Here is a 12,208-nt window from a genome sequence, read left to right on the forward strand (position 1 = left end):
TGACTAAATGACTTCTGTTTTTTTTTTCCTCCCTTCCCTGGGAAGGCATTTTGTTTTTGCAGAATGCTAGCTCTGCTCGCCGGCTCGGAGCGGCTGCGCGCTGGCCCTCAGCAGCCCCCGGCCCCCCGCCAAGCACCGCGCAGCTGCTCGTCTCGTGTTCCCGGCGCGCCCATGTCACCACAAGGTCGTGCTTCTCCCCGGGCTGCACGGCCCCGGCTTGGCCATCACTTATCATCTGCCACTGGGCTGGTGGCCCTGCCCTAGGGCACCCGGCCATGCCCTGTGCCAGGGTGGGCTCCTGGCCCCACCTGGCTTCCTGGTGGGGGTTACACCACTTGTTGGCCTCCCCTTGACGAGAGGAGCTCCAGGTCCGGTGCCAGCTGCTGTTCTGCACCCCCACTTACAGGGCTTGGGGTGTTCCCATGTATGCCCACTCCTCAAGCACGAATGTGGCCAGAGCCCAGCACTTGAAGTGTGGTTGATGGGGATGGGGAGGGAAGGGGGTGAGCTGCCATCCCTGGGGGGCAGTCCTCGCCTCGGGTATAGTGCAGGAGGTAGCTCCTGCTGCCCTCCTGTCCCTGGGCCGTGCACAGGTCATGGTGGCAGCCTGCCTTGTGTGGTTTTGGGATACAATTCTGAAGGAGTGGGGCTGGTTGACAGCCCCTTCCAAGGCTTTCCACCGGTGTTGTTATTTATCTGTTCACTGCACCCTGAGCCTGTCCCCAGTGCTCTGACAAGCATCCCCTGCCCAGGGCTGATGCATGCAGTGAGGGCACGCAGCACGTGGAAGCCGTGTGGCCAGCTGGGTACGACGGCCCACGTGTGGCATACAGCACTGTGCTGCGCTGCTGCCAGCGCTGACCGGCTGTGGTAGCAGCATCGGAGACGAGCCCGCCCAGAGCATTTCAGCGCTCCTTGCCTGCAGGAGCACTGTGTGTGCGGCAAGCACAGCGTGCAGCTTCCTGGTGGCAGTGCTCACCCGGCACGTGGGTGACGGCTGGCTCGCCCCTGCATGTGCCACGCCGGCGTCAGCTGGTCCCGAGGGCAGCCTGGGTCTCAGCCCTGCCTGGCCGGGCTGGCGGTGCCAGGTGCACCGGGCCGGACGAGTGCCACCAGCGGGGACATGTTCCTGTTGCTGTTCCTGGCCTGGGTCAAGGTTGGCCCCTGTGACCTAGCTGAGGGGACACTGTGGCACGGAGAGCACGAGGACATTTTAAAGTGTTCCTGCTCCTCGCTGCTAAATATAAGCCCCAGTAGGAAACCTACCTCTCGCTAGTTTTATGTTTCTTGCCTCTGCCTCTGTGCTCCCTAAGTCTGGCAGCGGGCCCAGCTGTCTCCAAGACTAAGATGAAAATACCCTTGCAAATCCCACTCATAAAAATACCTGCTATATTCCCAAAACATGCCTGAGATAGCTTCCAGAGAGGATGGAGAGCTAAAATAAGATGCATGAGCTCAGAGCCCCATTTTCCACTGGCCCCTCTGTTCCTGTGGCTGCAGCACACAGAGCTATGGACTGAAATGGAAGTGCTGCGGCGTGAGGTGACTTTTAGCTGAGCGTTGGACAAGCTGCAACTCTGCTGGCAGCACACGCCGCTGTGCCGCTGTGAACCTGACGTGCACCAGCACACCTCGCGCCGAGTGCCTGCTGCCTGGTTTGCAGGGGCTGGGGCATTTGCCCTAATCAACAGCATTAGCCTTAGCAGAGGAAATCTGAGCAGGGTCCACAGCTGTGTCGGGTCCCCAAACTTAAAGTAACTGTCCAGGATAACACGAAATGTCCTGTGAACGGCAGCAGGGAGGCCTGCTCTGCCTGGTGAAGCTTGCATGGCTCTGTGGCACTGTTGGGGGCAGCTGCCTTTGGGATGGGGATGCAGGAGTTCTGCTGCAGACCTCAAAATCTCTGCTATTTTCTCCTTGGCGAGGTTTTAACAGCAGGAACTCAAGGGACGACACAGATCCTTCTCGCCTGCTGAACGGACCAAGCCTGCCATGCAGCCACAGCTGCCGGCACCGCTGCCGCCTCTCCCTGCACCTGCCTGGTGCTGCTGTGAGGTTGCACAAACCCCAGGGCGCAGGGGCAGCTCCTCTGGTGCTGCGCTGGGGACGGGCCAGCAGCGCCCAGCCTGCCGTGGGACCAGCACCTCCGCGCGCTGTGTGTGCGGCGTTGGATGCATGCTGGCAATGCCACAGAGAAGAGTGTCAGCCAAGTGCCACCCTTCGGTGTGGTCACGTCTTTGACCTGATGCTGCTGCAGGAGCCCGCAGGTGTGGCATGAGAGAGCTCAGGGCTGTGCCTGGCTCCCCGAGCACCCAGGTAAATGCCCGCGTAGTGACAACATGCTGCCAAACACGGCAGGCTACCTGGGGATGTAAGCCCTATGCCTTCATTTTCCAAAGTTCTCTGCTACAGTCTGTGAACGCCTCCCAGATCTTTCTGCGTTCACGCTCATTTAAAATAAATAAATAAATAAATAAATAAATAAATAAATTGTTTCTCTCTCTGCTGCTATTTTGAAGCCAAAACATTTTCTGGATCAGATACAGATGTCTCCACAGCCTTGTCCTGCCATTGTCTCTGCTGGGCTACTCCAAGCTGCCTACGGATGGGCACAGACATACCAGCTGATCTTCCTCCTCCCCACAGGCAGGGATGTGGCAGCAAGGAGCTTCCAGCTGGGAGCATTTCCCTCTGCCCAGAGAAGGTTGGGTCTGGCTGCAGGGCTGCTGGCTCCAGGCAGCCTGGCTGCAGACTCTGTTCCTGTGGCAGGGGACATAGACATCGCAGGGGTTCAAAACCCTCTGTGGCAGCCAAGGGAAATGCTGCTGAGCCTACACACCCACCTGTGAGCGAGGTGATGGCAGAGTCCCCTTCTCATGATAACCAGGCTCCATGTTAAACCAGTCAGGGACTGGATTTGCTCCTAAGGCTTCTTTGGGAAGCCCTGTCTGCATTGTGCCCCTCCAAAGTTCTTGGAGGATTTTTGTTCTGTGAGGAAAATCACCGAGCAGCAGAGAGCCCAGAGGGGAGGAGAACCCTCTCGGCTCAGCACAGTGATGCTAATGGGCCCCGGCCAGCCTTTGTGTCCTGCACGCGGTGCTGCCAGCGGGGAACAGGTGGCGCGGGGCAGCCAGCAGGGTCGTGCAGCCCGGCGCCCCTGCGATAACATTATTGCTGGGTGCCTTTGTGGATGCTCTGAGCTAAGCGTTATTTGGCAGGGCAAATGCTGCCCCGTCTCTTTGGACAATTACTTTCTGAATCTCATTTAACACTGGGATGGATGGCAATATTCAAAGTTAACCACTCCACTTGCATTGCCTTATATGTCAGCAAGTGCTACTTAATGATCTGTGAATGGAGGGAATGCTGGGAATGGGATGGACCGCGTGTGAAATATCTATCTGGAGTCTATAAATAATGCAGCCTCTTTATGCTCTGCACAGTTCGGAGCTTCATGGGAGGAGCATCTCCCTGCTATGACTGGAAGAGCCTGCAAGTGATTTGGGAATGAAACAAAGGCGATGAAATGCAAGGAGAGGCACCATTCAGTTTCTGAAATACCATGTAAATGTGCATCAGCCATTTCTGGCCAGCTCCTCAGCAGATGTGCACTGCCACCAAAGCCCCACAGGCTGAGCCTGCGTGTACCAGGGCACAGTCCCTGATACTGACTGTGCACCAAGTGACCATAGAAGTGTCCGCAGGAGTGGTGCCCCCAACTCCTCTCCTATGGCTCTGCGTCTTGTCCACAATTACAATGTCGCTGGAGCTGGATGGGTGCAGAGCACTTTCACAAACATTGGCTGCAGTCACCAAAGAAGTGGCAGCGTCCCCTGGTTGTGCCAGATCCTGCTGGCACAAGGATCTCTTACTGAACTCAGCTGCTTCTGTGGAAATAGTCTTCTGTCTCCCTCCCTTTTCCTGCTAAGGAAAAGACCTGGTAATGGGGAAATAAAGGCGGATTTCTGTTAGAGTGGCTTTCTGTCTGGTAGGTTTTCCAGGGCAATGTGTGGGTTTCCCTGCGTTCTTGGAAGCCGCCAGTTTTTGTTGGAAATGCCACATGGAGGCGGGCTGCATCAGCGCTGCCACAGTGTGGGTGTTGAGCAGCCTTTGGTGGACACACTGGTGTTGTCTCCTCTGCGACACGGTAACAGCCAAATAAAATCGTGCTTCATTGCGCGTAGACACATGGGCAAAATGCCCCTGTCCCTGGAGCTCGTGCTGGCCACTTCCTAACTGCCAGCAAGTAAACCATGCCCTGCAGAGCTCGCGCAGCTCTGCACAGCCTGTGTGATGGCAGGCTTTGCCTGGCTTCCCAGTACAGAGGGAGAGCTGCCTGGTCAGGAAAGGGTCAAATGAATTTGATTAATTATGGGATACGTTTCTGTCATAAACAAATATTCTGTCATTGCTCTGCATCTCTCGCGAAATTTACTGTACACGGCACTTGCGATGACATCTGTATAATTAATAACCACAAAGCAGGAATAAGCTCGTGGTGCATCCGCGCTGCGATGATTAGGGAAAGCAAAGCCCGTCTCCGGCACAGCCCGGTGTTATCTGCTGCGGAGCAGGTGGAGCGGCCCCAGCTCAGGGGCTCGCTGCCGGGGCCGTGCCTGGCTTTTATTTTTAACACCCTGCTCCCAGGCGGTGACAAGCCTTCGCTAAGTGAGGTAATAGCCAATTGATTTTGTTCCGTTTTGCAGTGGGCAGTAATAAATCACACGGCTTGTCAGGGGGTGTTTCATGTTTTCAGTGAGAGTGTGCCAGCAATTAACCATCAGAAAGCTCTTGTGGCTCTGCTCTTGAAGACGTGGCTGCGGCCTGAAACTCAGGAATGCGGGGCCCTTCGCCACAAAACAGAGCGGCTGTGATGGAGATTTACAGGGAGGTTTTATTTCCAGGCTCCACAGCGGACAGAGCACTAATTGATTGATGAGCTGGAGGAGCTGCCGCCCCATTCAGGGGCACGGCTGCCTGGGAGGGAACACAGGAGTTGTGGAGCTGCGGGATGTCCCCTTCCTCATCCCCGTCCCCATCGGGCGCGGGGCACAGGCATGCGTGGTGGGAGCAGAGCAGGCCTGGAGCCACGCTGGCAGTGCTCGTGCCACGTGGAGGAGGTGAGAATGAGTGGCCAGGCACTTTCTGGTGCCACGGCCATATGGTGCCATCTCAGGCTGACTCTGGGCACGCATGTCCAGGACCTGCTACTCTGTAATATCAGAGTCCATGCGAAGTGTCCACACCTGGCTAGACGTGTGGTGGTGGCGGTGGCAGTGGCAGGATGCTGGGCAGCCCCTGCTGGCCACTGGGGAAGGGCAGAAATGCTGCTGGGGCTTCCCTGTCTGCCTTGCAGACTTGGTGGCACCGGTGGGCGCACACAGGGACATGGCACCGTGTTATTTTGCTGCAAGGGATGTCTCAGGCTTGTTGCAGAGGAAGAGGACGTGGATGCTCACACAGTGCTCAGCACCAGCTGCTGGGGCAGGAGCCTCCTCTCGCACCGACTGCCCAGCGCGCTGCTGGGGCCCCGTGGGGCACCCAGGCAGGTGGATGCATGCACGGACATGCAGCACTGGAGAGGAAAAAGAGACTGGGACAAAGTTTGCCTGCCCATAATCAGCCTCTGTGTCAGCTCTGATTCTCAGATTTACCTGGTGTGCTGAAAAATGTCCCTCCTGGCTGGCGCTACAGCTGCATGGCGGTGTGTGCAAAGCCCACATGTGTGGGCACGGACGAAAGGAGTTGCACATGGGCACAGTGCTCCGGCATGGTGCTGAGCCGGGCTCTGCACTGGGGATGCAGGGAAGCACAGCTAAGTGAGAGCCACGGTGTCAAGGCAGCATGGCTCAGGCTGCGGCGCTCAGCCCTGCAGCTGCACCCCTGCTGCGCTTCGGTGGGTGACACTGGGGCCGTGTTACCGCAGCAATTACCAGTCTGTTTGGATAGGCATGGGCTGAGGAATGTGTTGATGGTGGGCAGTTGGGTAAGCAGGGTCCTTGCAGTCTGCTCCCTTCCCCCCTGAACTCCAGCTTGATGATTCCCAGATGGTAATTGCTCTGCTTTTATTTCCCTGTAACCTTTGTTACTCTGGGAAGGCAGAGTGCAGAGTCAGAGATAGAGGATGGGGTGAGGGAAGTGGCAGGGAGGGTCGGGACCCTGGGGAATAATACTGATTTCAAAGCGAGGCCTTTCACAGACGCTATTTGCATTTGGAAATAAGGAGTGACTGATTTGCATTCAGGGCTGAAGGCAGCCGGTCCCAGGAGGGAACAAATGGGAGCAAGTGGTCAATTGATCCCCAATCAGGATGAGGAAATTATCTTTGGGGTTACCACTCTCCTGCTTTGTATTGTGGGGAACTCCAGCTACAAAAGAGCTTTTTCATGCAGGTTGCTGGCTTCCCATATTAGCTGAGGTCATTCTGTAGTTTTTCTTCATCTTGCAGTTCTGTGAATAAAACCTCCAAAAGCAAATTAAAGAGAGGGTACAAGCAGAACAGCACCCCGAGCCTCTGTGTCACTGCCAGTTACATCAGGGCAGTGCAGCAGAGCTGCCTCTGCTCCCAGGCCAGGCGCCTGCCAGCTTCCGAGGACATTTCCAGTGATGACATGTTTAAATTCAAACATCTTTCTTGGGGAAACTAATAAATTAAAGAGCCAAACTGCTCAGAAGTGGGTCAGATTAGTGCATCTGGGCTGCCCTGCGGCTGCCTGATGGTGGCATTGGGTGATCTCTGCTCCTCACCCGGGCAGGAGCGGTGCGGGGCCATGTTCTCCCATCCAGAGGACAGTCCCTGTCTTCTCCCTGGAGCTTACACAGAAAAACGTCTCCCCTGGGGGCCTGTGAGACCGTGCAGGCAGCTCAAGCCTGGCATGGCAGTCGGTGCTGGCTCACGGGCCGCGCACTGCTGGCCACACTTTGTCAGTGCTGGGTGCGTCGGCACGGGGCCGGGGCTGTGCCGGCACACCCAGAGATGGGCTCGCGCCTTGTAAGGCATTCTTAAAGATGCTGGCACTTGCCAAGGCTCAAAACAACAAGCTGAAGCTGCTTTGCCACTTCAAAGCCTGTATAAAGCAAGAACTTTTGAAAGGAGGTTGCTTAGCTCACCTTGATCTCCTCTGCTTTCCCACTGGGTGCTGCCACTCTGTGTATTCTCCAGCTGCTCATTTTGTGCAATTATTTTTATTTTAAGGTGCTTGGGATATAATAAATATGGTAATATTTTCTTTCATTTTTATGCCTTTACTTTTTCTGAATCAGTTCGAAGAATGATTTTAAGTGATCAAAATTAATTGTTGGAGTTTTGGTTCCCTAATTAACACTGCCATCTGTATTTAAGTTGTGGTTCAGTCTCGCACTCTGTGATTTCGTGTTGAAATCCTTGCCTGTCAGTGTAAGGGGATGATCCGCACAGTGGCGTGGCTCTGGTGCAGGCTCCCTGCCAGCTCCCCTGGCCCTCGCTGGCAACACCAGGCTGCGCCCCTGGCCGCAACACCTTGGTGGCACGGGGCAGCCGCTCCCGAGCCTCCCTGCACCGCGGCATCCTCGCAGGCTGCAGAGCAGGGCTGGGGCAGTGGGGGTTGTTTGGATGGAGAGTATTTCACCTCACAGCCCACCTTCATGCTGGTGTGAATTAGAAATAATGATCTTATGGGCAATGGGACCAATCTCTATGTGTGCATGCATGGTGGCTGGGAAGGCCCTTGGCAAGGCTCACACTTTGTGGGGAAGGCTGGGCCACCTGTGCCTCCCTCCCTGGGGCCTGTTTGCCCAGTAAGACCAGTTTCCCCACTGGCACCACTCTGCGACTGCTGGAAGTTCTGTCCTGCTGGTACTGGCACCCCGCAACAAGAGCCCAGCCGTGTCTAGGAAAGGGGCTGGATGTTTTCATGGAAATGCAGCTGAAATTTCATGGGTTGGTTATGGGTTAAAATTCCAGATTTTACATTTTTGTCATGGAGATTTGTCCAACAAAAGCCGTGGAGAAATCCCAGTGAATACCGGTGAGTGGCACACCGTGCCCGCGCCTGCCTGGGCTGTGCTCACCTCTGGGGTTTGCCTGACTTCCCCGAGGACAGCCCCCTAGGAACAGGCTCATAACAGCTACTAAAGGGTCTCCAAGTGGCCCCGCAGAGCTGATCCAGCAGGACTGGTCCCGTGGCTGCTGTGCCATGGATTGCACACGGACAGAAGGACAGTTGGAGGCAGTGGACGGATGGGAAAGACAGTCCTTCCTCCCCCCAGGCTCCCAACATTTTTCTGATTTCATGGGAACTTGTAGGAAAGGAGTACGTGTTTCATGCAGGCTGGAGGAGAAGAACACGGCTCACAGGATTTGATGAGAGAGCAGGATTTCATGGGCCCCTGGGCATACAACGAGCCAGGCATTGTTCCTGGGAGGTACCTGGCTGCATGGGGGAAAATGCAGCTCATTGCAAAGGAACTAAAGAAGAACAGATGCTGCATGTGTTGGCATGAGGATGAGGAAGCCCTGTCAGAGCTGGAGCACTGTTGTCTATCCAAGATAAAAATCCAGCAACAACAACAACAAGAAAAAACACAAAAGCAAACAAACAAAAAAAAAAACAACAAAAACAAACAAACAAACACAGCAAAAACAACAAACAAGTGAAAAGGTACAGATGAAGCTGTGTTGATGGATGGCATTACTAGATGTTAAGGCAGTGTGATATAGCCCTATTACACGTCCCTGTTACACCTTCTGTGCTTTTTTTTCCTTCTCTAACTCGCTTCCAGTTTATTTTTTTCCATCTTTGCTTTTCTTTTCCAGCAGCCCAAGTGTCATCTTTGCTCTGTGATTAATATGAGTTGTGAACTTGCAGCCTGGAGTTTTATGAGTTGCTGGGGGCTGCATGGGAGCCAGCGGCAGGTAATGCTTTATCTCCTGCTGCAGCAGTCCTTTCTCATGCAGGCTTCGGGGTGGAAAAAATTCTGTCTCCACTTGGACTCTATTTATTGCCACAGTGTGAGAGTGATTAGTGGTGACACAACTCACATGAATCCAGGTAATGCCTCATGCGGCAGCAAGTGACCCAGAAACATCCTGGAAAAGTGCAGCAAAGGAAATCGCCATTTGGAGTAAGTCAGGGTGTTTGCAGTCGTTAGCTGTCTTTTGATTCAACATTCCCACTGTGATCTGGTAGAATAGGATTTCTTCACAGGCATTTTGGTTCTAGGTGATGTTAGCATCTGCAAAATATGCTCACAGACGGTCTCGTGGAGCAGAGCTATCCTGCAAGAAGCCAGCAATTTTGTTTTCATGACTATCTAAATGATGGTGCTGTAGAACCACCCTGTGCTTGCCTTTGCATTGACAGCAGTATTCCTGCCTTCGGTATCACTTAATGCAAGTTACAGGCTGGTGCTGGGGGCAGGGGCAGGCACAGCCGTGCCTTGGTGGGCTCGAGTGGCTCTGTCCTGCCGCACAACCAGTTATCACCACTGTGCACATCCCCGCAGCATGCAGCAGACACAGAGCTGGTTCAGGAGCAGGAGGTATCTGCAAACATACGATGCTGTCAGGCAGATTTTGGAGTTTGGTACCTCTGGCAGAAAGAGGAAACTGCAGCGCTTGACCTCTGCTTCCTATTTCATCAGAACAGTGATTTTTCCCTCTTTTGGTAAACTTGTCAGCTAGTTGTCTGTGGAAATAATTCCTTATATTTTACATCCCACAGGTAGATCTAGAAGACAGGTTTATGTTGCGTTAACAACAGGTAGTGGGTGAAAGTTTGTTGATGTTTCAATCCATGTCAATGTTTAACAGCAGAATCTCCCGCAGCTTGTAGTGTGCATGAACAGGGCCCTTCATGCTGGTTAAAGAAAGCTCAACGCTCTTGGATGGAACTTGAAGTAGAATAATTTGTAAAAGGCAAAGATTAAAAAAAAAAAAAGCAGCTTGGGTGCCTGTCCACCGCTCTGAGCGATGTGTTCTCCACTGTGATGGGCAATGCGTGGCGCCACGTCGGCCTTCGGTGCCCAGAGCTGCTGCCTGTGCACCAGCTGAGCCTCTGCTTGCACTGCGCGGGGCTAACGTCGAGACTGCTGCACTGGGAAGAGGCACAGGCTCCACTCCCAGTGCCACCAGTCAGGTCCAGAAGTGCAGCCGCAGGAGCTGGCAGCACCTCTTCACTTCAGTGAGCCAGGCGCGGGAAGTTGGTTCTGCGAGCACTTTGCCTCTGTGCAGAGGAGGAGCCTGAGGCTGCAGCGTGGGATGGAGAACACATCAAGGATCCACACCAAGCATGCTTCCAGGGGCTCGGAGTGCCGCAGAGCAGGCAGCAGTGCCCAGCAGTGTGCTGGGGGTCCCATAGCCAAGCTGGGAACATCTCTGTGAACGTCTGGCCCCTGCAGCCCCCCGAAGCAGTGACCCAGCCTCACCTGGCAGCACGGGAGCCGGGCCCTGGAGCCGCCCTGGGTCTGCTGCCCCCGGCCTCATCTGGCTGCTCGGGGTGAGGCTGAGTCTGCAAGTGATTGCTGCATAGCTCAGAGGAACTGGTGAGAAGCAGCACTTGCAATGCTTAGAGATATGTTTGTGACTCATCGCTGCACATGTCGTATTTCTATAAAAAGAAACCAAGGACAGATTTGAAATTGTCAGTGTCTTCTTTGCCCGGCTAAAACCTAAGATTTTTTCAGATCTCTGCTGTCTGCTCGAGAGAGAAGGAATGTGCAGGGTTCCTGAAGACTGGATGTGGATTTTTTTATCTCCAAACAATACAGTGTAAAATTTGAGCACGGTATACACTGGACACCTTAAGCAGCACAGACATTTATATGCATGAAAGTACGGCTACAAGAACGGCAAAAACGTTGCACATCTGTACTCTTTTGATTTAGGGTAGATGCTGAACTGATACAGATAGGCACTGTTGGCAGCATGCCGTTTTTCCCTGGTTTCCCACCTGCTCTTCTCATGTGAACTTGGGCTGCAGTGGCATAAGCTGCCATACAGGACCCTCCTAATGAGAACTTGTGTAAGACAAGGACTTAAGGCAGGATTTCCAAGTGTGTGACCTAGAAGCACAAGTCTCATTTATATTCATGAGACTGGGGCGCTTCTGAAAATCCCACCTGAACCCATTCATCTGTGTATAGGAATGAGACATTACTTGACATTAGAGAGGACCTCTTGCTTTAGCTAAGGTTTCCTGCAAAGAGAAAGCAGGACCTGGTTTGTTCTACAAGACCTGGCTGGAAACCCATTTGATTTCACACTCAGTAACAGCAGGTCGAGCTGAGAGGGACAGGAAAGGGACGAGAGGAGGATGAGGCGGGGAGTGGAGATGATGGGCTTTGTGTCCCTCTGCAGGGCCCCGGCTCAGGCAGTGCCAGTGCCACCAGAGCAGCCCCTCACAGTGCTCAGAGCCCTCCAGCACAGCGCCAGGTGGGTACAGCCCCCGTGCCCTGCAGCCTCCTCCTTTTCCCCTCATGTCAGGTTGGTTCTGCATGCTTTGGGTGCAGAAAACGTGGTGAGGGATGTGTGCTTGGTGTTGCCTGGTCTCGGGACATTGTCACCCATAACCCAGAAGAGTGCACGATGCCCCAGTGCATGCACGGGCCGCGCACCCTGGTGCTCCCCTGGAGCCAGCTGCGGGGTGATGCACCCGGCATTGCACAGATAAAGTGTTTAAAGTAAAAATCAACACTGGCACTCTGGAAAAAAATACATGGAGAGCTCTTCCCAGTCGGTGTTATTTTTAAAAATGGGAATAAAACTGGACAGTTGTGCATGGAAGTGCTTATTTCCTTCATTTATTCATTCCTTACTGGCTCTTGTGCTGCGGTGGCAGCAGTTCTCTGGCCGGGTCTCATTGCACACAAACAGGCATCTCTGAAACCGCTCCTGAGCGAGGGCTTCAGCCTCAGTCCCTATTACAGATTCTGTGGGACAAATCAACATCTTCCCATTAGGAAGTGATGACAAACCAGTCCATTTGGGGTGATTAATTGACATCTTAAATTAATCACGAGCACTCGTCTTAATGCTGTGACTCAAGATATTAACTGTTCCACCAGTCGCATGAGAAAGAACAGAGACCATTACAAAGCACATTTGTCAAGCAGTCACTTACACAGCCATTGTGGTGGCTGAAAAAAGGTCAAGTGACTTTGTTATTGTTAAGTAGAGAGCAGACCGAAACTCCTAATTCCTTACTATGTGTTTAATGTGCCAGTTAAGTAG

This window comes from Oxyura jamaicensis, chromosome 15, assembly GCF_011077185.1.
Source record: "Oxyura jamaicensis isolate SHBP4307 breed ruddy duck chromosome 15, BPBGC_Ojam_1.0, whole genome shotgun sequence".
Lineage (NCBI taxonomy): Eukaryota > Metazoa > Chordata > Aves > Anseriformes > Anatidae > Oxyura > Oxyura jamaicensis.